This window comes from Peromyscus maniculatus, chromosome 21 (assembly GCF_049852395.1).
Source record: "Peromyscus maniculatus bairdii isolate BWxNUB_F1_BW_parent chromosome 21, HU_Pman_BW_mat_3.1, whole genome shotgun sequence".
NCBI classification, from domain to species: Eukaryota; Metazoa; Chordata; class Mammalia; order Rodentia; family Cricetidae; genus Peromyscus; species Peromyscus maniculatus.
In genome coordinates this window covers 44,470,591-44,496,590 of record NC_134872.1, presented here as the reverse complement: position 1 = coordinate 44,496,590, position 26,000 = coordinate 44,470,591, and the positions used below count along the sequence as shown (strand labels likewise).

Below are 26,000 nucleotides of genomic sequence, written 5' to 3'. Positions count from 1 at the left end.
TCATTTAATTTGTCACTCAGAGTTCTGAAGTGCTAGAGTTCATGAACATCATGGCGGGGAGCGAGGCAGCAGGCAGGGAGACATGACTCTGGAGCAAAAGCTGGGAGCTTACATCTCACCCACAAACATGAGGCAGAGAGATAACAGGGAACAGTGTGGGCTTTTGAAACTGCGAAGTCCACCCCCAGTGACACACCTCCTCTTACAAGGCCACACCTCCTAATCCTCCCAAATAGTTTCACCAAATAGAGACCAAGCATTCAAATATGTGAGCCTATGGGGGCCATTCTCATTCAAACAACCACACATGGGTACCAGTTCATGTATGCATGTGTGAGCAGTTTGTATGCATGCGTGTACATGTATAAGCCATCAATGGCTGTCTTCTATCGATAGCCACCTTATCTATCTGTCTATCTATCTATCTATCTATCTATCTATCTATCTATCTATCTATCTATCTATCTATCTATATCTACTATCTATTTATTTATTTAGACACAGGGTCTCTAACTAAACCTAGAGCTCATTGATGAGAAGACTAGCAGGCCAGTGAGCTGTGGGGACCTACCTGTATCTGCCTCCTCCAGCACTGGTGTTACAGACATGATGCCAGGCTTTCATATTGTGATAGGGACACACTGAGCTATATCTCTATCTTCTAAAATAAAGAAAAAAACCCTAAAGGTCTGAAGATATAGATCAATGGTAGAGTATTTGCCCAGCATGAACAAGGTCCTGGGTTCAATATGGATACTGGAAAAATAATTTTTAAGTAGATGAATTGGTCAATTCACCCTGGCTTTTAAGATTAAAAAAAAAATGGCCTCAGGAAGGTTTAGGGCTCTATGCAAAGTCACATAAGTAATAGGAGTGGAAAAGGGTGAACTTGAACTTGATTTCTGCCCTCTGCTCACTGAGACATTCAGCTAGCTCTGGACACTGGCTCGGGGGGCTCGGGGAGGAGGAGTAGGGAGGACAGTGGAGACTGCTGTAGTAGGGAGGACAGTGGAGACTGCTGTAGTAGGGAGGACAGTGGAGACTGCTGTAGTAGGGAGGACAGTGGAGACAGACTGCTGTAGTAGGGAGGACAGTGGAGACTGCTGTAGTAGGGAGGACAGTGGAGACTGCTAATGCACTTGGACTCCACAGCTCCCTTCCCCACAGTGGCCTCTCTTGGCCTCACTTCCAAGGATCTGTGTTTGCTGACTCACTCTCGGAGAGCTGCTTCTTCAGCCATCTGCCAGAAACCCACACCCCCACACACATCTCTTGCAAGAGGATCCCAGCAAACCGAAGTAAGAGGAACCCTTGTGCCCAGTCCAAGTCACAGGAAATCAGAAGAGGATCCAGGGAAGGGTGATCAACAGAACTATTTTTATCTGAGATGGTCGTGGTTTCATCCATGAAAGTCCTTGGAAACCACTCAGTCCTGAGAAAACCAGAGAGGACCTGGTTAGCATGACAGTTAATTCTGCGTGTCCACCTGACTGGACTCAGGAATACTCAGAGAACTGGTAAAGCGTTATGTTGGGGTGTAGACTGTCCCACATCCGAGTGCACTTAGGAGGAAGGGTTTGTCCTCTGTGCATGGGTGCTGTTGTAGCAGTGGGGGGGGGGGGGGCGGCACAGACGGCAGAGGGGATTGGTCTTTTCCTTCTTGTAGCTGGGATCTACTCTTTTCCTCTTGCCTCTGCACATCAGAGCTACACTTCCGGTCTCCCTTATACTCCAGTAGCCCCCTGACCCCTGTATTTTCAGGCTTTTAGGTTTAGACTGAACATCCCTGTGTCTCTGCCTTGTAGACAGCCTGCTGTGGGGCTGTCAGCCTCCCCGAGCATGGGAACAACTCCCCTAATGAGTTACCTCTTATCTGTCTCTATCTATCTATCTATCTATCTATCTATCTATCTATCTATCTATCTATCTATCTATCTATCTATCTATCTATCTATCTATCTTATCTATCTATCATCTGTCTATCTATCTATCTGTCTATCTATCTATCTATCTATCTATCTATCTATCTATCTATCTATCTATCTATCTCTATACTATTGTGGTGGTCTAAATGAAAATGTCCATAGGCTCATATGTTTAAATACTTGATCCCCATCCTTTTCACCAAGATGGCGCTGAAAGCGAAGAAGGAAGCTCCTGCCCCTCCCAAAGCCGAAGCCAAAGCGAAGGCCTTGAAAGCCAAGAAGGCAGTGCTGAAAGGTGTCCACAGCCACAAAAAGAAGAAGATCCGCACGTCACCCATGTTCCGGTGGCCCAAGACCCTGGGGCTCAGGAGGCAGCCGAAATATCCTCGAAAGAGCGCGCCCAGGAGAAACAAGCTTGGCCACCATGCCATCATCAAATTCCCCCTGACCACTGAGTCAGCCATGAAGAAGACAGAAGACAACAACACACTTGTGCTCATTGTGGATGTCAAGGCCAACAAGCACCAGATCAAACAGGCTGTGAAGAAACTCTATGACACTGATGTGGCCAAAGTCAACACTCTCATAAGGCCTGATGGAGAGAAGAAGGCATATGTTCAGTTGGCTCCTGACTATGATGCTCTGGATGTTGCCAACAAAATTGGGATCATCTAAACTGAGTCCAGCTGGCTAATTCTAAATATACTTTTTCACCATAAAAAAAAAAAAAAAAATGCTTGATCCCTAGTTGGGGGAACTGTTTGGGAAGGATTAGGAAGTGTGGCTTTATTGGAGAAAGTGTGCCACTTGGAGGTGGGCTTGAGGTTTCAAAAGGCTTGTGCCAGCCCCAGTATGCTCTCTGTCCCCTGCTTACGGCCTAAGATGTGGGCTCTCAGATGTTCCTGTCACCATGTTTTTGCTCTGGAATCCTGATTCTAACCCTCTGAAGCACAAGCCCCAAGTTAAGAGCTTTCTTTTATAGGTTGCCTTGGTCATGGTGTTTTTAGTCACAGCAATAGAAAATCCAGAGATCTTGTGTCTCTGGAGAACCCTGACTTACACACTCACCCTGGAAGTCAGCTAATGCAGCACTGTTCTCTTGCTTACCTGTTAATACTATGCTGGTCTGGTCTGCTCTCCTTTGCCTTGAGTGTGAGGTCTGGTGCACAGTGCAGGAAAAGGGTGCCGTGACTCAGGACTTATGCCATATGCTGTCTGTGGCCATCCTTTCTCTTTGAGCCCTGAGCCACTTGGACAAGTCCAAGAGGGCTGAGACTGATGAGCTGAAGTGACACATCGGCCTCTGCTATCTTTGCCCGAGTTGGGCCCAGCTTTCCATTCACCCCACAGTACCAACCCTGAGTGAAGTTGCTGGATGCCACAGAGCAGCTCATACACCTGAAGAAATCTGCCACTGAGCTGTGCAAGCAATTCCAGTTGAGATGAACTATGAGAATTACTCAGCCAGATGTAATATTGGAATCTATAATAAAATGATTGTGTATGATGCCTGGTTCTAAGGTAGCTGGTTATGGCAAGAGATAGTTGAGGCAAGTGTAAAATCTGGCCTCAATAAAGCACTCGTACCATCATAAACAACAGGCCTTCTTCCAACAGGTGTTCTACCAGTTCTGGATAACCCTCAGGCTGCTGCATGAGCAAATGCTGCAGGCGAGCTGAGAGTCGTCGTCTTTATCTCCACCTGCCTTTCCTCTAACACCTTGGCGTGCCGCGATGCCATATGCTCCATGGACTTCTTGATAGTCACATCTTGCGCTCCAGTCTCAGACTGTTTTGTTTTCCACGGTGACAGACTGCATGCCGCCGGCCATCATCTCTATGAAGTGGGCTCTCACGCATCATCACATCTGTCCAGAGTAGTGACCAGCTGACTGCTTCTTTCCAATTTGGCTCCATAATTGAAAACCTGATGGGTGAAACAGCAGGTTCCTTAGGGCAAAGCTATGTCTTCAGCGTCCTTGGGCACTTGATACACTCTCGCCACTGTGGCTGTACTAGGTGTCTTCCCTCTGCTGCTTTACAAGCCTGATCGCTGTACTGTTGCGTGATATTTTATTTGTGTTCTGACAGATGAAGCTTGCTTGGAGTCAGAGGGCAGAGATAGCCACTAGTTAACCATAGAGGTTTGGAGGACTGTGGAGAGAGGGACAGGAAGTGGTAAGGCGGGGTGGAGACAGGATCTTGGCCCTTTTGGTCAGTGGAATGGAAGAGGTAGGAAGTCACTTGTGGCTGCTCCCCTCCTTCTCTGGTTGTTCAGGTTTTTACCCCAATGTCTAACTCTTGGTTTTTGTTGATAAGATTAATTAGATTTACGCATCATTGTACTCCAGCTCTTTGAGTGCCTCTAGAAAGGCCTGTTCTTCAGAGAAGTTAACATCTGTGTTTAGCAGGGGTATTGAAAGTAGAAAGCAAGTAACAGGGTTTCGGATCATTTTGAAAGTTTGCAGCATTCATCTCCCTGAATTTTGCTTCCAAGGCTTCTCCTGCGTATAATCCTTTGCAAGTTCTTGCACTGTGAGATCAAAAAGGTGGCACTGGTGTTCATTTGCCTTGTGTTCAAATGGTAGAGATGAGGTTCACAGATTCAGCTATTGAGGAAAATGGCCCCTGGAGACTGTAGCTAGAGTTTTTCTCTCTGGGTCCCACCAAGCCCTGGCAGTCCGGTAGCCCATTTATAAAATAAACATACAGATGCTTATATTATTTAAACTGCTTGGCCATTAGCTCAGGCCTACCATTGTCTAGCTCTTACTCTTATACTCAGCCCATTTCTGTTAATCTGTATGTCACCATGTGTTCTGTGGCTTTACCTGTTGCCTTTACATGATGCTCCCTGGACAGCAGGCTGGCATCTCCTCCTCTCTGCCTTCCTGTTCTCTCAATTCTCCTCTCTGCTACTCCCGCCTATACTTCCTGCCTGGCTACTGGCCAATCAGTGTTTTATTTATCAATCGATCATCCACAGCAGGAGACCATGGGCATGTCGGAGTTGTAAGAGGCCACAGGATGCAAGAAGCAGAAGATGATGGTAATGTAGATGTGGCCAGTTTAGGACTAAGACTTAAGTCCCCAACTTCCCAGACAAGCTCCCTCAAGATCCTCACGTGGTCATCTCCCTGCCTTCCTCAAATTCTGTTGAAAATACGCAGAACTGCTGAGGAAATAAGCCCTGGCAATGTGGGAAGGGGCTAACATCACCCTGAGAGGTATTAGTGGATGTCTGGACGACGACGACGACGACGACGACGACGATGACGACGGGGTAGGGGACACAGTAAACAGATGGAGGAACCCACCACGGCTGGAGTGGAAGTTGCCACTCAGCCTGACCCCAGGGAAGCGCGAGTGTCTGGGCTGGTGAACTGTGGAGGGAGTGCTCAGGGGAAGACGACCCTCAGCAAAGCTGGGCTGATGCCCACTCTCCTCCCAAGCATAGATGTTCCCCTAGCCTAGCCTTGAGTGTGAGAACTCAGCCATGAGCTCAGTGATAGACCAAAACCTGATGGCTGTCTGGGGAGAGAGCCAGGCATCCCACAGTGGAGGGCTGGAGCCCCCTGGTAATTCTGCCCTGGTTCTTCAGGAAGGGCGGGAAGGATGGCCGGCTGGCACTCTTGTGGCCTGTTGAACGTGAATAAATGCTGTTTCCTGCACCTAGAGCAGCAACAGAACAAAGGAAAGCTCCACCCAGGCCTGGCCTGCTCTACAGAGCATTTACTGGGGCCACTTTTACAGCCTGGATAACTCGGATGGATGTATTGCTAAAAGCCCACGCCAGCATAGGTGAAAGCTACATCTCTGGAGTCCCCATCCCAACTTTGTGGCAGCTTTACCCAAGAGTCCTCCATGATTGTTCACAGTTTCTGTAACTGCATGGGGGGTGTGGGGAGACATGGTTCTCAGGAGCCTCCCACCTCCCTCCTGGAGGGAATGTGACCATCTAGAGGAAACAGCTCCACAATGCATCAGGAAGTGTGGCCGCCTCCAGTCCACATGTCTCACACCTGACAGCAGCAACATGCAGGTGTGTCCAGGGAAAAGTGCTCACAGCACTGAAGAGGAAATGGCCAACCAATGGCCCGTGTCTGCCCACCCCTGTGTGTGAGGATGAACGGACAAGCTGCAGCTCCCAGGTATTTGCAAGAAGCTGTGTTCTCAAAAAAGGTGCAAGGAAAAGGAGAGAAAACTCATGGTGGAAGAGAACTTTTAAAGATGACCCACTTGTTTTAATCACTGAGGGGACATTTGCAAAGGAAAAGGCAATCGGGAATGAGTTCTTTGAAATTAAAAATGCTGGATAGACATCAAAGGGAATAATGGTGGCAACGGAATAGAATCTATGGATAAAATAAAAGTTCATGAATTTGTGTAGTCTTTAAATAAACAGGGAGACTGACAGATGTGGAGGGGGGGGGGAGAGAGAGAGAGAGAGAGAGAGAGAGAGAGATTCTATACAACAGAAGAAGAATAGAAGAACAACTAATAGCTACAGAAGGAATGATGGAATTAGAAAATCTCTATTTTGCAGGCACCATGGTATTAATTCAAGCAAGGGCCATTAAAGGATGCAGAAGTGTGTAAAAAATTGATTCAAAGCATCACCAATGAATTACTTATGAACTACTGTGATTGTTAACACTGACTGTGACAGTTAATATAATCAACTTGATGTGATCTAAAATCACACAAGACTCATCTCTGGACATGACCTAGGGAGTCTCTGAACAGTTGGCTGAGCAGGGAAGACTTGCCCACTATGTGTGGCGCCATTCCGCAGGCTGGGGTCATACAAGGATAAACAGGTGGACACAAGCATTCACATCCTTCTGGGGGTACCGCCAGCTCTCTTCCCTCCAAAAGGCTCTAACAGGCCCAAACATGGCACTCACAGTCTGTGTGCCCCCCTCCCTTCCCCCTTACATAAACCACCAAATTATGGTCCTAACACTAGCCACCAAGGTCCCTTCCCTTATTTGGCCCTTCTTATGCCTGACTCATTCCTGGGGCTGATCACCAAGGTTCAACTATCAAAACATCAAAGTCCAGCAGTCAAAAATCCCCCATATCCAATCAGAACTTACCAACTGATCCTAGTTAATTCTAACACAGACCTCCCATTTTTTTCCTCTTAAAATCACTCCTACAAAGCTATTTGCTGCTGTTTCTGTCCAATTCAGATCTAGCCACCTTGTCTTTGCCTTGCTTAATAAAGGTCTCTCTGTGCTGGAAACGGGTGTTTGGATGTGGTCTGCGGGTCTCTCCAGCCTCCTGCTCCTGCCCCGCCTCCTGCTCCTGCCCCCAGATCTTCCTTTCTTGGATGGGCTGTGCCCTGGACCTCTGGGCCAAAGTCCTCCTTTAAGTTGCTTTTGTCAGGGTATTTTATTATTGCAATGATACAAATAATGGATACATTCACCAAGGGGAACATTTTTTGAGGTTTACAGAGGAAAAAACCTGACAGGCAGCTTGTCTCAAGCCTAGGACAAAAGGCTGAGGTGCCTACTTAACATATCAAAGCAGACCTGGCCTCAAGGTTCTCCCAGCATTCCTCAGTCCCTACCTGTTACAGGGAGGGGCTGGCATATCCTGCCCTCCACCCTGAACTCTCCAGCCCAGTGGTGGGCTGCCCCCCCCCCCCCCAGGCTCTTCCCTATATAATCCAGACTTACCAGGTTACCCTTCCTTTTTTGTATCTTTGGCCTCCTGGCTGCTGCACCTGGTTTTCCCCTCCCCTCTGCTTTCCCCTCTCCCCTCCCCTCTACTTCCCCCTCCCCCTCCCCCACACGGCCCAGCTCAGCCTGGTCATGTCCACTCTGGACCCCCAGATGTCTCTGCCTCTGGCTATGCTCGCCCACATATCTATAATAAGTTTTCTTCTCCATTATACCTAGGAGCAGTCATGGCCTTTCTTTTTCTTTTTTTTCAGCAAACATTACCAATAAAGGGTCAATGTCAAGGACTACGTGGTGGTGTTCTTCCTATGCAGTCCTGAGTCGACCCCAAAGGAGACAGCAGACACACCCACACTGGAGACACTTGCAGAGTGAATGGCGTGTCCTCAAAACTTCCATTGTGATGAAAGACAACAAAAGGTTGAGAAATGCATCAAGCTAAAGAAGTCAAGGGATCCACAGGAACAAGGACAGGGATGTTGCTAAGTGGCAAAATGCTTGCCTAAGTAACATGTGCACAGTCCTGGGTTCCATGCCCCGTGCCGAAATAATAGAAAGAGTGAAGAGGTGCCAGAGCTAAGTGCAAAAGTGAGCTGTACGAGATATTACTGGGGTCAGCGGCAAAATTTGGTCAAATCTGTAATATATAAATGTGAATGCTTCTGTTATTGGATGAATTTAAGAATTTGATATTGAAGTGTTATAGTAAAGGAAAGTACTCCATATTTGCAAATTAGAGATGTCCAGAGAAAGAAAAATAAAGCAAATGGGACAAAAAAGAAAAGAAAAAAAGGAAAGAAAAAGAAAATTGAAGGTAGTAACTGAGTTGGTAAATTTGGGCTGAGAATGTAAAGTAAATATTTATACTATTCTGGCCACTTTTGCAGGTTTAAAATATTTTTGATGTAAAACTATTGCAATAAAGTGAAAAAAAAGGAGACATGTAAAAACTGAGCAGAAATATTAGGACATAGTATTTGATATAAGGAGAACACATATCCACTGTTCCATATAAGTGCATATGTATACTGTGCTTTTACAAAATGAAGTGCTGGTGTGGTGGTGTACTCATGCCCAGCCTGGGGTACAGGGGAAGACCCTGTCCCCAAAGACCAAAGTGAAACTGAATAACAGCAGAGAGAGAGAGAGAGAGAGAGAGAGAGAGAGAGAGAGAGAGAGAAGGATTTTATGTAGAAATGCAATCGAAAAGTTGGATAATAATGTGTTGAGGTTAAAGGATACTTACCAATGGCCCTCACATAGTTAAACTGATGAGCTTCCATCATCTTACAGAATATATAAGTAGTATATAACAGCGCTTCACTGTGAGATGAGCTTACATGCAGGACTTTACCCCAACTCACTGACCAGGCTGGGCAGTCACTGGGCTCTGGAATGCAGAAAGATCCCAGGGGAGGGGAATTCGTCAATGTCTAATAAAACTGTTGTACCATGCACTTAACCTTGGACCCAGCAATCCCACTTCAGCTATTTATCCCAAAAATACATCTCTTAAAAACCATGAACAATATTTTTACAAGATTCTTCATTACAGCACTAATTATAATAGCAAAATATTGGCAGCTACCTATAGACTGGTTACATCAGCCTGTGAGGATACCAATAACATAACACTGATGATGAGATGGCCTGAAAGGTGGTCATTTATTTTCAAGTTGTTCTAGAGGCTGGATCAAGACATCAGCAGGGTTGATTTCACCTCCTTGTCCTCACATGGCCTTTCCTCTGGTCTTTTCCTCTTGTAATGACACAAGTTATATTGGATTGGACATCGCTACTTCATTGAACTTGAGCACCTCAGTAAGGGCCCTACCTCTAAATACAGTTACGTTCTTAGGTGTTCAAAGGGATCTGGGGTTCAATTAGCACATAGTCCTCTGATACGGGAGAGTGACTAAATAGATTATGAGATAGACTATGGAGCACCACATAACTATTAAGGAAAGTACAAGAAAACCCTAACGTCTGCAGAGTCTTTTTTTCATATGTATTCCTGTCTCTCCTACATATTTTACGTGTACATATATGCCATAGTCATAATAAGCTTGTATGTTATGATTATGATATGATCGTCCCCCACAGGCACGTGTGTTTGAACACGTGGTCTCCAAGAGAGTTGTGAGGTCTTCAGGAGGTGAAGCTGCTCTGGAGGAAGAGTGAGCCACTGAGGTGAGTGAGCCTTGAGGCATTAGAGTCCAGCCCTACTTCCTGTTTCCTGCTGGCTTTCTGAGTGCAGATGCGATGTGACTTCCTGGCTGCTGCTGGGTCCCCCTGCTGTGCTGGGCTGTGAAACAAAGCCAGCCCTTTCCTCGGCAGTTGCTTTTCAGCTCTTCTGCTGCAGCAGCAGGAGAATGACTGAGAACTGTCATTCATATACATCTGAGTACTGTGGACACCAAGATGGCCCTCTGAGAGTGTTCTCTGAAACCCAGCTTCTGACACCCAAACTGGACTGTTGAACACACAGCACAGTCATTCACCCTGTAGTTCTTCCTAATGAATCAGCTGATTACTGTGCTTTCTTACCACAGCACATCAAACTGAACTGTGGATCTTCTGGAAGCATAGCTCTAATTAACCACGGTTTCGCTGATCTAATGATACCTCTAATTAGTTCTTGCTGCTGCAAAATTAAACTTACAGTTTTGAAAATGTCTCAAGTATTCTACTTGACAGTTAATATTTCTAGGATTTAGGAGTGCCTGGGTTTGTAGGTTTCCACTCTTATTTAAGCAGATTGAAGTTTATTTTTCTCTATAATTTGGTATATCAGGACTCCACTCAGCCATTCCTATGTTCCTAATATGTGAATTTGTTGACTTTCTATTCCTCTATCTGTGCTGTAGCTCTGGGTATCAAGTGCACATTTAACACACACAGACAGACACATGCACACACATAAGCACACAAACATTTTTATTCTATCTCGTTTGTGGATTTATCTTGGGCCAATGCCCAAGGCATTGCCAGAAGTGGGTGTTGATTGATGTATCTGTCAGGATAGGCTAAAATGCACTGCAGTTACAGTATCCACAGAGAATAGACCGACTTTTTTCTTACACTCTATTTGTGTTGTCTATTTCTCCATATGGAAAAAGATGCAATCAATATGGCCAATTCAATCCAATGGGCTGAGAACTAACTGTCATTAAACAGGGGTTTACTTAAGTTTTTCTTAAATTATTCATGGTCGGGGTGGAATCAGTTACGTCTAGGCTCTTGGCCTCTTATTCAAAGAATAAGGGCTCCCACAGATTTGCAAAAGTAGCAAGGAAGGTTTGTCTGGAGCAAACAATAGTACAGATTAAAGAGGGGTACAGAGTCAGGACTGATAGTGGCCATGTAAATGCAGATACTCAAGGGCCTCGATTATTGCTTAAGTCTTCATTTTATAGGGTTCAAGAGGGATTTAATTCTTAATGGACATAGAGAAGGCAGTTCTCTATTTTGATTGACAGATTAAGGCCTATATTAATTTTCCCTATTGTCCATGCCCTTTCCCATAAGGCATCTGATTTTAACCATATGCACACTCAATTATATATAGGCATCAGACGGAGAGCTGGCTAGTTTTATATCAACTTGACACAACCTAGAATATCTGGGAATAGATAATCTTAATTGAGTAAATGCCTCCATAATTCTTATAGACAAATCTGTAGGCATTCTCTTGATTAATGATTGGTGTGGAAGGACCCTACCCACTACGGGTGGTGCCATCCCTGGCAGGTTGTCCTGAGTTCTATAAGAAAGCAGACTGAGGCAGCCATGAGGGGCAAGCCAGTAAGCAGCACCTCTCTATGGCTTCTGCTTCAATTTCTGCCTTGAGTTCGTGCCCTGACTTCCATTCATTATGGACCATGATCCAGACATGTGAGTTGAAATAAACCCTTTCCTCCTCCTCAGGTTGCTTTTGGCCATGGTGTTTTATCACAACAATAGAAACCCTGACTAGGACAGATGGAATATTTTTCCTTGAAAGTTCACAGAAGGACAGTTTCATTTACTGGGCTTATCCCGCAAACCAATTCAGACCAGCTCATACTGGCTATTCTGGAGTATATTTGAATGGTAACTACCCAGATTTAATTACTGTTAGGAGGACAACAGTTTATATTGTTGTTTAGAGAGGGTATTTGTGTAGCCAGAAGCAGGTAGGAGACCCATGTTTCTAGGGTGTATGTGTGTGCAGCTTGAGCAGGTTAAGCAGAAAGGCTGCCCAGTGCATTAGAAGAGACTCACAGATTACTAAAATAGTCCCTGTGGTTGCCTGTCTCATTTGCTCTTTATTTTCTTTCTACAATATTCATGTAAGTGTCCATGGTGTTTCAATGAAACAAAAAAAAAACTCTAAGACATTTATGCAATATAGAAGTTACTTCTGATGTCGACGCAGATAACCTAGTATTGTGCCCACAGCATAAAGGACTCACCTTCTGTCTTACACACAGTTCCCAGGATGCAGCTTCACTTTATGATCCAGGTTGACAACTAGGTCTCTAGCCATAGCGTCTATTATCCATTCAGAGGAGGGAGAAATGGAAAGAGGAGGGCATTTTTGTCAATGGACACACTCTTACTTTCACACCTTTGACCATTATTTAACACGTAAGACACGCATCTTGTCAAACACTGAGGATTCTGTTACCAAATGAGATGAGAATGAGTGACCATGAACCAGGTAGGGGATCTGCTGCACACAAAAGAAAGTGTTAGGTTTTCACACATGCTCATGCAGTGCAGACAGAGGACCAGGCTTGCTGTAAATAAAACAAAAGCAGACACCAGCGACGAATGACAGATTACTGAGAAATTTCAAACAGACTGGAGATCTGAAAAATGGGTTGGCACGAACCAAGAAAAGATGACCAGAAGGAAAAGCCATGCAATGGCATTGGGGAGACAGCTGACGTCAGAGTACAGAGAAGAAAGGCGTGTGCATCAAGGTGACCCAAGGAGGCAGGCAGCAGTTGGGGACGACTGTGCCCAGCTCTGCAGAGGGCATTAAGAATCTGAGCTTCACTCTGAAAACAGTGCTGTGTCACCTAAGTCTCAGACAATGAAGAAAGTATCCGCAAGTGTACATCACAAGTTGTAGAAAACACATTAGAAGGGCAAGAGTGGATGTAGAGGACCTGTGGCCTCCGACAAGGGCAGTGGAGCGTGATCTAAGCTGACTCTGGAGAAGACGAAATAAATGAAAGGATCTGGACCCAGTCAGAGGGCAAAGCCAACATGGCCTACGGTGTAGATTCATCTGGGAAGATGGTGAGGGGAGAAATAAGGACATAATGAAGAATTTTTCCTCTTTCAATTTTAGCTTTTAAAATATGCTTTTATTTGTTCTTTGAGAATTTCCTACAATGAGTTTCCTTCTCCCAACTCCTCCCAGATCCACATAGGGAGGGAGATTGTGTCTGATCTCTCTCTCTCTCTCTCTCTCTCTCCTTTTCTTTTCAATCATCAAATCCTATCTGTGGTGATGATTCATGGATGTGTGGCCTTCCATTGCAGTATGGTTGATGTATCAGTGCTTAGCACCTGTAAAGAAAGCTGACCATTCTCCCAGCAGCCCCACCTGACTAAGGTGCGGTGAACAAGAGCCTCCAGAACATGCAGCCCTGAACGGACCACCTGTGCCACACCCTTCTTCCCTGGTTTAATACTTACTGTAGGGATTCAGAAGGAATATTGTGTAACGGCTTCCTCTGAGATTGAAACCAGTCATCCTATGGGTAAAGAAGAAAGGTAAAGAACTCAAAGCAGATTTAGGAAGTCCCTGAAACTGACCAGACTGACTATGTCCCTCCTGGACAGGGTAAGCTGTAAGAGGCGAGCATCCTCTCAGACCAACTAAGTGGAGCTGCAAAAAAAAACTCTTAGGCAAGATGAGCTGCAAAAAAATGTTGAGGCCAGACCAGCTGCCCTGAAGAAGCAGAAACCAGCTGTGCTGCCTGGAAGAAGCAGAAACCAGCTGTGCTGCCCGGAAGAAGCAGAAACCAGCTGTGCTGCCTGGAAGAAGCAGAAACCAGCTGTGCTGCCTGGAAGAAGCAGAAACCAGCTGTGCTGCCCGGAAGAAGCAGAAACCAGCTGCGCTGCCTGGAACAGTCCTTGGAAAGGTCACTCTCCAACCTGCTGAGCTGCCTGCAGGCTGTGCAGCATCCTTCAGGGTCCTCCCTTTGTGAGCTGTCACCATGCTGGGGTGGGCCCTGGAGATGCGGCTGCCTGTGAGTCATCTCTGCTTCTCTACGTAATCCCTCACCTAGACTCCTGTAAGTAACCCCAATAAAAGTCACTGGTGCACCAAGCTGGACTTGGGTGAAAGATCCAAACCCACCTCTGGGTTTGAAAACTGACCAAAACCCATTGATCCCTGAGCATGAAATCCCCCCAATCTCTGGACTCCCCCAAGCTCGGGACTTGAAATCTCACCCATTCCCACCCTCGGAATCTCCACCCTGGAAACTCCACCCCTAAGAAACCCTGTAAAAAGCCCACCTCCTGCTCAGTTCCCTGCTGCTTCTCACCTGAGCAGAGGCAGCCCCCTCCCGGATTTTTCCCTCCCAATAAACCTCTTGTGTGAGGTTTGTTATGAGGTGTGACTCTGTGGTATTCCTTGGCTCCAGGCTGCTAGGATCTCTTTTCCCTCAAAGTGGTAACACAATGGTATCTGTACTTTGGGCTGTCTGAGGTGAATAGATGTTTGTGTTGCATCTCCCCAGAAAAAGTTTTGTCACACAACAAATATCTGCTCCATTCTGGAGATGTCTCTGGCTCTCTAGAAAATGGGACAGGCGCTAACTATCTATGTGGGTCCGGGGTGAAGCCTCCGTCCCTGTGCAGGTCCCTGGAGTCCTTCTTACAAGTAAGTAAACCTGAACTCCTTGTTGTTTCTGGGCCCAGAAGATGAAAGTCTGGTGTGTGTGTGTGTGTGTGTGTGTGTGTGTGTGTGTGTGTGTGTGTGTGTGTGTGTGTGTTAGATGAGGCTCTATAGGAAAAGAACTTGTAGAATGAATCCATACATGCATATATAGAAAGGGGGTTTATTAGATTGGCTTACAGGCTGTGGTCCAGCTAGTCCAACAATGGCTGTCTACCAACAGAAAGTCCAAGAATCCATGGAGCTGGATGTCTCAGTATACACTGGAATCCTGAAGAAGTAGATTCCATGCCAGGGAAGGCATGGGCTTGCCAATGAGAGCAAGCAGGGAAAGAGTAAAGGATTCCTTCTGCCATGTCCTTAGGTAGGCTTGGAGCAGGTTTGCCCAGATTAAAGGTGGATGTTCCCACCTCAAAGATATGGATTAGATATGACTCTTCCCACTTCAAATGATTTAATTAAGAAAAAAAAATTCCTCACAGTTGTGCCCAGTCATTTGGGTTTTAGTTAATTCTAGATGTGGTCTGCCTGACACCAAGAATGGCATCATCACAGTACATAAGTTATACTCACAGTACATAAGTTATACTCAAGAGTGCCCCAGAGTAAGGAAAGACTGATCATTTCATGCTATAAAATTTACTCAGTACCTTCCTTGTGTCAAGCCCAGGGCACAGCTGGAGTAATCAGATGGGGAAACTGAGTCTGTCAGAAGTGAGCTGGGAGAGAGAAAAAAGCATGCTCTATGTTCCTATGACCACTAATACTCAAATTCATATGCAACCCATTGCTTTTTCTTCTTGTCTTGGGATTAACCATGAATTTTAGCACTTCTATTTATAACTGAATTTTAAAAATGATTACAAACAGAATTAACTTCCGTTCTGACTCTGATGTAATGCTAAAGGGCTCCTTGAAACACAATGCAGTCCCTCCCAGAGTGCATTAAAATAGCCCAAAGTAGCTGTCAAGGCATAAACAGCTCAGGAGGGGAGCACTGCTGTGGCTTTACTGAACAGATGGTCCAGTGACGTCAGTGTCTCCAAATTACCTGCAGCCAAAGCAGATGGAAAAATTAACGTGGAAGCCAGGCCTGATGGCAGGCCACAGTCTCGGAGCACCAGGGCCGCCGACAGCAAATGCTGGCGTTCTTTGCATTGTCCTGAGAGCTACCTTTCCCTTCGTGCAGATTCCGTAAATGAACGACAGTGAACAGTCCCTGCCACCAATACAGGCTGGAGGAGATGGCCTTTTATAACGTCCCTGCTGTTAAAAGCGCATACTGATTCTAAACAGAAGTGACTGGGGGAGATGGCTCAGCATCCTACTGTACAAGCGAGCGAGAGGACCCAGTTCAGATTCCTGGCACTCCTGCAGATGCTGGTTTTGGCAGCTTATGTCTGGAACCAGAGCAGGGGTGGAGGTGAGGGACAGAGACTGGCTGACCTCCGAAAGAAACCCGTTGGCCAGCCAGTCTTGCTGAACTGATGAGACCCTGTTTTTAGAAAAAATGGCAGAGAGTGATTGAAGAAAATACCTGAAGTGCACACATGAAAGGTAAAAAGAAGGAAGGAAGGAAGGGAAAGAAGGAAGAGAGAGGAGAGAGGGAGGGAGGGAGGGAGGAGGGGGGAGGAGCGGGGAGAGAGGAAGGAGGAAAATTTTAAAAACTAAAGCAGTGTGATTACATGCATAAAAGCTTCCCTGTTAAGAACCTTTTCCCACCAGCTGCTGGCCCCTTACCCCCTCATCACACCTCCCTGCCACACACCCCCTCTTGTTAGTGATCTGCTACAGAGTAACACACACTCAACTCAGCCAGTCCGCCTGAATTATCTGCACTACAAGACCTGAAATCCTGGGGCCAGAACGGCAGAGCTTCCGGCTCACGGATGAAGTTAGTCTCCAGATGCCCAGTCTTACCATGGGCAGAGTCCAGAGGTGCCACGAGAGTCCATAAGTCTCTGTGAAACATCACAGCTCACACCGCAGAGCGCCTGACTCCTAGCTCTCAAGAAGTACAGAGAACAAGGTACCAGGCTTACACAGAACAAGCCAGAAGGAAAATCAGAAGGACCTAAAAACAAAATTTCAGCTAGTGTTTCTACCATGCTTATGTCCAATTTCATGACAGCTGAAGGGACACTAGATCACTTGAACATGTGGCTCTGAAGACCTTGCCTTTCTCCCCAATTCCCTCTGCCTTGCTAAAACCAAGATTATATTAGATTACATTCCTGAAGCCAGCCCCCAAGGGCTCTTCCCTTATCTGTCCACTTCCTCCTCCTGAGGTTGGCCACCAAGGTCCAGCTACTGAAGCATTGAAGTCCAGCAATCAGAAGCCCCTTTGGCTCGCCTAATTAACATGCCCAATTAACATCTCACCCTAACAAGGGGTTCCCATGTCACCTTTATACACCGTCTTATGCCTATGGGCCACGTCTGTCTCCCCTCTATTCAGAGGTCATCCTTTGTCCTCTGGGACAAATACCCCTGCCCCTTTTCCATGGTTCCCTTCCCCTTCTCCCCCTTCCCCTCTCTCTTGTCTTTGTCCCTTATTGTTGCCCTCTGTCCCTCTGGGGCAAATAACTCCCCTTTGTGCTGAACTTGTCTGAGAACTTGGTCTTGGGGATCCTGAGCCAATACTTTTCCTTTTAACAGCATTGTCCGGCGTAAGATCCAGGAAAATAAAATGATCCTGGGATGAGAATGTGAGTACAGGAAATCTGACTGGGGGGGAGGGTTTGGGGGTGCCTCTGGAGGTGACGATGGGGTAGGGGAGAAACAAGACAGGAAGGGGAAACACACCCCTCTAAGTCACCCCAACCAAGAGCGAGGAGCCTCAACGCCCGTGCCATCTGTCATCGATCGGATGAGAGCCGCTGCCAGGGACGCTGGCTTCCTTCTACTTTGGATCTTCCAGGACAGGAGAAGGCCCTCCAGGGGAGAATGGCTGATGCTTGCTGAGGAACCCCCCGACCAGTGATGCTGAAGGGTGTGTTAATCTGCTCGATGTCGCTATAACAATAACCAGTGCTGGGTGCTTCATACACTGAAGAGGTTCGTCTGGTTCATACTGAGATGCTGGATTCCAAGATGAGGTGGTCCTGTCCCTCCGGTCTGTGATGAGCTGCCCCCCCACAGCCCCCCTGCTCTATGACAACATGACAGAGACAGACAGGGAGCTGCCACCTGCAGAAATGCCCAGCATATGGACTGGCCTTACACTAGAATTCCTTCTAGCAAGAACTCACTCTGTGAAATCAGCCTCGGTGCTTTCTGAGGGCGGTGGTCCTGTGACCAAGCTACCTTTCACCAGGCCCCATCTCATCTGCGCCACAGTGGGGACCACGTTCCAGCACATGAGCACCCCCAACTGTCCCTGACCCACACAGGGATGTGAGTAGAGCATAGGCGGCTTTCACTGCAGTCGGCTTTGGGCTTGGACCCCTGGTGGGCTTGCTGCATGGCCTCAGACAAGGAATTCACGTCCCTCTCTAACCTTTATCTTCCCCCACGCCGCCAGATGCACGAGCACCAAACAGAATAAAATGTTAGCTCAGTGCTTGATGTGAAGCAAGCCTTAGATACGTGGCATTACTGTATTTTCTCTTTTTTAAGTTGTTGTTTTTCTGTTAGTTTGTTTGTTTGTCTAGTTGGGGTCTCACTTGTGTAGCCCTGGCTAGTCTGGTACTCTCTAGGCAAACCAGGCTGTCCTTCAACTCAAAAGATCCACCTGCCTCTGCCTCCCAAGTGCTGGGATCAAAGGCTTGCGCCACCTCACCCAGTTTCTCGGCTGTGACTGAATACCAGACAGAAATAGAGAAGAATGTCTCAGAGATGTCAGTCTACAGAGAGAGGTGGTAACGAGAAGTCACTTAACGGTCACCAGGAAGGAGAGAAAAGGAATACAGGAAGAGGCCAGGGCAAGATGCAACATCCAAGACATACTCTGTAGTTGCCTGAGCTCTCCAAGCAGACCTTCTCCACCTTCACATCTTCTTATGACTCCATCAAGGGATTAGTCCACTCCCTGGGTCAAAGCCCTCTGGAGTCCATCATCCCTGGAAACACCCCCAAAGACATGCTCATCTGTGCTTTACTAACCTGCTGGGCATGTCTTAATCCGATTGAAATTAAGATTAACCACCCTGGTGTAAAGAACATGGGATTTAGAATTACACCACATGCCACAACATGTAAGGGCTTAGATCAACTTCCTGCTTTCACAAAGAAAGCTTAAAGATGAGGGAAATATTTATCCTGAGTGTGCGTGCGTGCGTGCGTGCGTGCGTGTGTGTGTGTGTGTGTGTGTGTATGTGTGTGGGTACATATGAGTGTGCATTTGTGTGTGCTGTACATGTGTGTCACTGTGCTCTTGTGTGTGCTGTACTGCATGTGTGTAGTGTGTATAATCCTGGATTAGAGAGCAGGGAAACAGCCTGCACACTGGCACTGCCCCATGTGCAGTTTTCTCTCCAGCACCTTGCTTGGACTGACTTCCTCAGAATTATTCATAGAGTACAGATCTAGAAGGGAGACTGAATCATCACTTTCTCCTTCAAAGGGTTTTCTGTCATCATTTGGACAAGTCAGCAGTGGCTACCCACAGTGTTGCCCACAGTGCCCTGTTCAGAAAGTTCTAGGATAGAGTGCCTCAGGCCAAGCACATGACTGATTTCAGTGTCTATGGAGTGCATGCTGACTTGCTAGAGAAGTCAGTAAGAACATAGCATACTGATCCTAAAGCCAGTATCAAGGAAATTTTTTTAAAAAAGTGTGTTCATTTGATTGTAATAATGATACATGACTCATATATACATATATATGTCATCATTATAATGACTCATTATAGGAATATTTAAAGACATAAATGAAAAAATAGTAAGTACACTTAAGGTACATCAAAAAATAAAGTTGGGGAGGCTGGAGAGATGGCTGAGTGGTTGAAAGCACTTGTTATTCTAGCAGAGGACCAGGGTTCGATTTCCAGCACTCACGTGGTGGCTCACAACCATCTGTAACTCTAGCTCAAGGGGATGCAATGCCCTCTTCTGACCTCTTCAGGCCTGAAGCATGCATGTGGTACAGATACATGCATGCATGCAAAGTGTTCATACACATAAAATAAAATGAGGAAATCTTTTAAAAATAAAAATAAATAAGCTGGGCGGTGGTGGCGCACGCCTTTAATCCCAGCACTCAGGAGGCAGAGCAAGGCGGATCTCTGTGAGTTCGAGGCCAGCCTGGTCTACAGAGTGAGTTCCAGGAAAGGCGCAAAGCTCCACAGAGAAACCCTGTCTTGAAAAACCAAAAAATAAATAAATAAATAAATAAATAAATAAATAAATAAATAAATAAATGAATAAATGAATAAATGAATAAATAAATAAATAAATAAAATAAAATAAATAAATAGAATGAGGAGGAGAAACTGGTCTCAAGAATGACAATCAGAAAACCTTGGAGGAAGAAAGGAGGTTGAAACACCAGTTAGTTGAGTGTCTTACATGCTGCCATTGCTCACACTTGGACACAGAGCAGTGTGAGAACTTGAGCTTCGTGTGTGCTGGGGAAGGGGCGGGGGACTGAAGTCTCCCAAGTTGATCTATATAATCAGACCTTTTCAAGCAAAACACCAGCAGGAGTTTTCATATCATCAGAGGCTGATTCTAAAATTTATCTGGAAACAGAACAAAATTCATGGAGGCATTTCTGAAAGAGTAAGAAGAGGAGCCTCACAGCTAATTGTGTAATTCTTAATTGCCTCTCAACTAATTACAGAACTGTGCATTTGCTACTTTTCTCCTTGCTGTGACGAAATACTTGACAAGAGTAACTTAAGGACGGAAGCCTTTCTTCTGGCTCACAGTTTGAGGGGACAGTCCTCTGGGGGAAGTCATGAAGCAGCTGGTCACATTGTGTCCACCGTCAGGAAGCCGAGAGAGATGAAGGCTGGCGCTCCGATCCTCTCCTGTGTATTCAGTCTGACACCCCAGCTCAGGGTGCCACCCACACCTCGGGTGAGACCTTTCCCTTGGTCAGAACTCTCTGGAAACATCTTCACAGATACACTAAGATATGTGTGTGCTTCCCATGAGCTCCTCGATTCTATCAAACTGACAGACTGGGTCAGCCAGTTACTTCTTGCCAACTTGACACCTGAATACACTTTAAACCATAGCATTCTATTCTTGGCCCTGAGGTCTCATGTTCATCTCATGATGCAGAATGCATTTATCCCTCCTCTCCGCTTTTACTTTGTTTGTTCACGTGTTTATTTTGTGCGTATATACCATAAGCATGCACATAGAGGTCAGAGAATACCTTGTGCGGTTCAGCTTTCTCCTTCATGCAGGTCCAGAAGTCAAACTTACAATGCTCAGGCTTGGCAGGCTTTATGAGCACCTGTAGTCTTTCTAATTTCCATTTCTTGTTCAGAAATGTAAGTGTAGAGTGTCTTCAGAAACAATCTCTGAACTATAAGCTATTGTTTTTAAAAAAGTTACATACTTCTAGTCCTAGTCCTCTGCCTGTTCCACGTGCAGCACACACAACCCTTTCTGCACGGCCCCACCTGTGCCTGGAGTGTCCCTTTGCAGGTGCCCGCGATCCTGGTGTTGTAAGTCTCCTGGAGTCTCCATGACAGTTCAGGCTCCATCTTCATGCAGTGGCTTCTGAGAGTCTTGGCAGACACTGCTTGGTCCAGTGGATTTCTGGACCCTCAGTGCAAGCCTCCCTGACTCCCTCCCATTGGTCTCTTGCAGACTTGCAAAACCAGCACCACGTAGGCTGCATTGTTAAAGTCCACGGCCAGCTCGCCCTGGATCACACCCAAGCAGCTTCTGTGCGTCTTTGATGCTGTATCTGAGAAAACATTCTGTAGGCAGTTGTTTCTGCCTTCATTCGCCGTCTCAATTTAGGCTCCGTCCTTTCAAATTAATTCACATTTTCACAAGTTGGAACCTTGACTGGTGGGTTCTCAGCCCTGGTGCAGAGAGGAATTTCTCTTTAACAACTACAGCTGCTTTGTTTGACATTTTGCTGAAATCCCATTTTCCTGTTGTTCTCTTCCCCTTGTTGTGTAGACCTGGATAAGGACTGTGAGCAGTAGTCCTGCCACAGCCTGACTGCTAGCCTGTCTAGAGAGAGCCTCCGGCAAAGAAATTAGTCTCTCATTTCTGAAACCAGCTTCTCTGTGTTCTCAAGAACTCTCAGTCATGGCCTTCGCCCAAATGTGATGCAAAGGTCACATAGCCCAGTTTCTTATTCTTCTCTGAAACCTCATGAGCTGGGCCTCCATTGCCTGTATGTCTCAGTCTTCCAAACTTCTCAAGAATGCTCAGTTAAGCTCTGCACATTTCCCCCAACATTATTCTATTTAGCTTACTTATTTTTGCCTGTGTTGTATGTGTATGAAGGCCAGAGGACAACCTCGGGGTCGTTCTCGGGCTGCACCTCTTTTGAGGCAGGGTTTCTTTTTAGCCTGGAGCTAGGCAGAGTGGGTGAGGCAAACTGGCTGCTCAGTGGGGCCAAAGATCTGCCTCCTCCTCCTCCCCCTGTGCATCACGGGGCTCAGTGCTTTCATGTAGGTTCTGCAGACTGAACTCAGGTCCTCGGAGCAAGGACTTCATTTATTGAGATTTTTCTCCAGCTTCCCAACAGACAAGTTTAGTTGTTCTTCAGTGGTTAAACATGAATGTCTGAGAATCTTCATTACTAGTCCCCTGCCACTGGGACCTCCATGATAATGCTGGCATCATAGTCATGTTCCACGCTGTCCTAAGCCAACACCGTCTCTGTCCCTTTCTCCACTGCCACTTTTTTTTTCTCACATGTGGCTCAGGGCTGAACCACCATGACAGCCCCCCAAACCCGTGTTTTACTGCAACAGAGGGCAAACTGAAGTCGTCTGGATGGCCATCTATGTGAGCTTGTCCTCCAAAATCAACATTTACCTTATTTCTAAGGTAATGAGTTGAACTAAGGGTATGAGCCGTGAGCCATGGCTACATTGAGTCAGGGTTTCCCACTCTTGGATATGATTGGCATTTGAGACCTGGAAATTCTTGTGTGGATTGTGTTATGCACTGTAGTTTAACAGTACTGTATAAGTCATTCCTCCGTGCTGGGCATGCTCATTTCCATCTTGACTGAAGCAGCAGGACATCTCACAGAGACCCTCATGTGATCAGGCCTATAGCATCCTCTCCAGAGATGGGTGGGTTTATGGGGCTCCTATGAGATCCTGGGGAGTTGTCTTTCCTCCCTGGGATTCCAGTCCTCACTCCACCAGAGTGAACAAATGACCAGAAAAGGCTTCTCTGCCCAAAGTCCCCTAGGAGACTTCCCAGTGCTCCTGTGACAGCTTCAATAACCTAACTAGTTCACCAAGCTGGACTTAGAATCTTTCTTTGGTCTGAGAGTTCCTTAAAAATCACAATAAGCCACAATCCTTGTCTCTACTCATTACATACTGATAGTAGCTTGTCCCTCAACTAGCATGTGTGTGCACGCGCGCGCGCGCACACACACACACACACAAAGCCTCCAGATATTGCCAAATGTCCTCTGTGGGACAAGATAATTTGTTAGTGTGTTGCCCTTTTGACCTATCAATGTCTCCAACATAAAATTGAAACAGGGAGTGAAATGCAAGTAGTTTATGTGGGAGGTGACCCCAGGAGAGCAGTCTAAGGGAGCAGGGAAGTATATTTTTACTTTTCTCATTGTTGTAAAAAAAAAAAAAAAAAAAAAAAGTCGGTCAAGAAGAAACTCAAGGGAGGGGAGATTACTTGGCTCACAGTTTGAGGGAACACAGTCCATCACAGGGTGAGGGAGCACAGTGGTGGGAGGAAGAGGGTCCTGAGCATGTTACATCCATACTCAGGAAGCAGGAAAGAACGAACAACTGAGGCCAAGCTGAGCATCCTCGAGGCCAGCCCCCATGTGAACCCCTTGGTCCCTCAAGCCACCACCTCCTGAAGATTTTACGACCTTCCCCGGTGTACCTCCAGCTGGAGACCAGGAATGCAAACACACAGGCCCGTGTGGTGCATTTCACACTGAACTCCCCACAGGAAGGAAGTCGGAAGAGGGAAGAAAGGTAATAAGCAGCTTCCTGTTACACAGCAAGAGGTGATCCCCCTGGGGACTTCTAGCATGAGGAGCTTGGTGTCTTGTGACTCCTACCGGGGGAAAATAAGACCACAACTAAAGTTTTTGAGCCAAAATTGAAGCAAGCTTTATTATATACTGGCCAGGATGGACACAGGACAGACCCTTTCTTTCTTTCTAATCATTTACCATAAGATACAAGTGCCTGATTACTGAGAATAACTGTTGCAAAGCAAGTTCCTTTAAATAAAGGAATAGGAAAAAGTTACATATGAAACTTGTTTATCCTTTAACATGAAGCAAAGCAAACCTGTCTGTCTTTCTCAGCCAGAGATCTTATAGCTCTAGAAAAAGCAAGTCCTGGTTTTTACACATGAAATGAACTAACAAAGTGGTCGAAGCCTTGAGGAAGGAGCTGGTTGCCTGCCACTGCCAAGCTGACAAAGCTAGAGTTAGTCACCAACACCATCAGAGAGCTGAGGATAAATTATAGCAGGAAGTGTAATCCAAATGGCCTGTGTGTCTGTTAAAATGACAGAGACTTACCCACTCCCTAGACAGCTACCCTAGGCTCCCATGGTCTCTATGGCTTGTTGGGGGCAGAGGTGCCAGGGTAACATCAGTCTTCTGCTGCCAGGCCCAGGAGACCTGAGAGGCTTTCTCATGATGAGGAACTTGGAGAACTTGCTTACCTTGTCTAGGCAAAGTGGGGCAATCAACTCTCCAGTGTCCTGTTTGTCCACAGTTTGGGCAGGGTCCTTGGGGAGGGTGAGGCATGGGGCAGTTTTTCCCAGTGGTCAGCATTACCACAATCCAGATAGCATTGTCTGTGCCCCATAGTCTTCTTTAGTGACCTTAGGGTCACTGCCAGGAGCCAACATTTCTGTGTATCATAAAAAAGTTTTTCCATTAAACATTTTATTTATTTTGTTTTGTTTTGTTTTGTTTTTTTGGTTTTTCGAGACAGGGTTTCTCTGTGTAGCTTTGTGCCTTTCCTGGAACTCACTTGGTAGCCCAGGCTGGCCTCGAACTCACAAAGATCCGCCTGCCTCTGCCTCCCGAGTGCTGGGATTAACGGCATGCGCCGCCGCCACCACCACCCGGCCCCATTAAACATTTTAAATGCCAACAAATCTCTGAAGAGTTTCAGGACCATAATCTATTAAGTATATCTGAGCTAAACAAACTTTGTTTTTAGTTACTAGCTTTAGGCTTAACCTTAAAAACACATATAGGAAGCTAAAAAAAGCTTCTCATTGTAAATGAAGTACATTTGAACTTAGCAAGCCTACAAGCATAGTTCTGAGAACATTAAAGAATTCGATCCTTTAAAAGGTGACTGACCATTAACTTGCATGTCTTAATTATCTTTAACAATTCATAATAAGGTAGCTTTTATAAGATTAGGAATTTACAGCTTTATCTCTGTTAAGTTTGAACATTAAAAAATGACAACTTATGGATTGAAGCTCTTTTAGCATCAAAATAAAACTTTAAATCACAAATACAGTCCATAGGGAGACTGGCAACTTCATTTTCTTGGCTATTTTATAGTGCACTATTAAAGAATATCACAGTTTCTTGTATGACTCAGTTTATCAAAATAACTAAAACTTAACAAAGTTACTAAAGACAAAGAGGTTAGACATACATTTCAATCAGTTTCTCTTAGTCTGAAGAGATCTTAGGTAAGGAGAGACATCTGTAGGCTCTTTGCCAGACTGCTTAGGTCATCTTGCTGCATCATTAGATTTGGTTCTCATACCTGTGACCCTAACTCTTTAGTCTTTCTTTCTTTCTTTCTTTCTTTCTTCCTTCCTTCCTTCCTTCCTCTCTCTCTCTCTCTCTCTCTCTCTCTCTCTCTCTCTCTCTCTCTTTCTCTTTCTCTCTTTCTTTATCTATTCATTTAAGATTATATATTAATAGAGATGTCATAATATAAAATGTTTTACCACCTTAAAATGTCCCATAGCCTTATAGATTTAAATATTTAGAAAGTTGTTCCTTAAATAAAAAAAAATCCAGTTGTTTATAGTTTAAATTTCCTGTAAAACTGTAAATTTTCCCTTTAAAGAAGTTTAAAAACCCTCAATTCTGGGCTCATGCAATATTAAAAAATAGTGCCCTTTTTGACTTTAAGATTCACTCACAGTCCTCTAGGCTTCCCCAAGGGGCTCAGGTCACCTCTCCGGCCCCACCCTCAGCAGCACACACAGCTTGTCTTCTAGGCCCCAACCTGCTCCATTTCATTGCAGTTATTGCTCCTGGTTGCTATCACATGGCACTGGCATCTCCAGACCTGCTGGGTCCCCATTGCAACTGGGCTGCATTTTCACCAATAGCCTGTCCTGGGCTCGATAGGAACTCCAG

General features: G+C 45.8%; 1 pseudogene; it reads left to right on the top strand.

Annotated features, from left to right (window-relative positions):
- The first annotated feature begins 2,093 nt into the window (after positions 1–2,093).
- LOC102922373 (large ribosomal subunit protein uL23 pseudogene) lies at positions 2,094–2,677 on the top strand (annotated as a pseudogene).
- Positions 2,678–26,000: the final 23,323 nt, after the last annotated feature.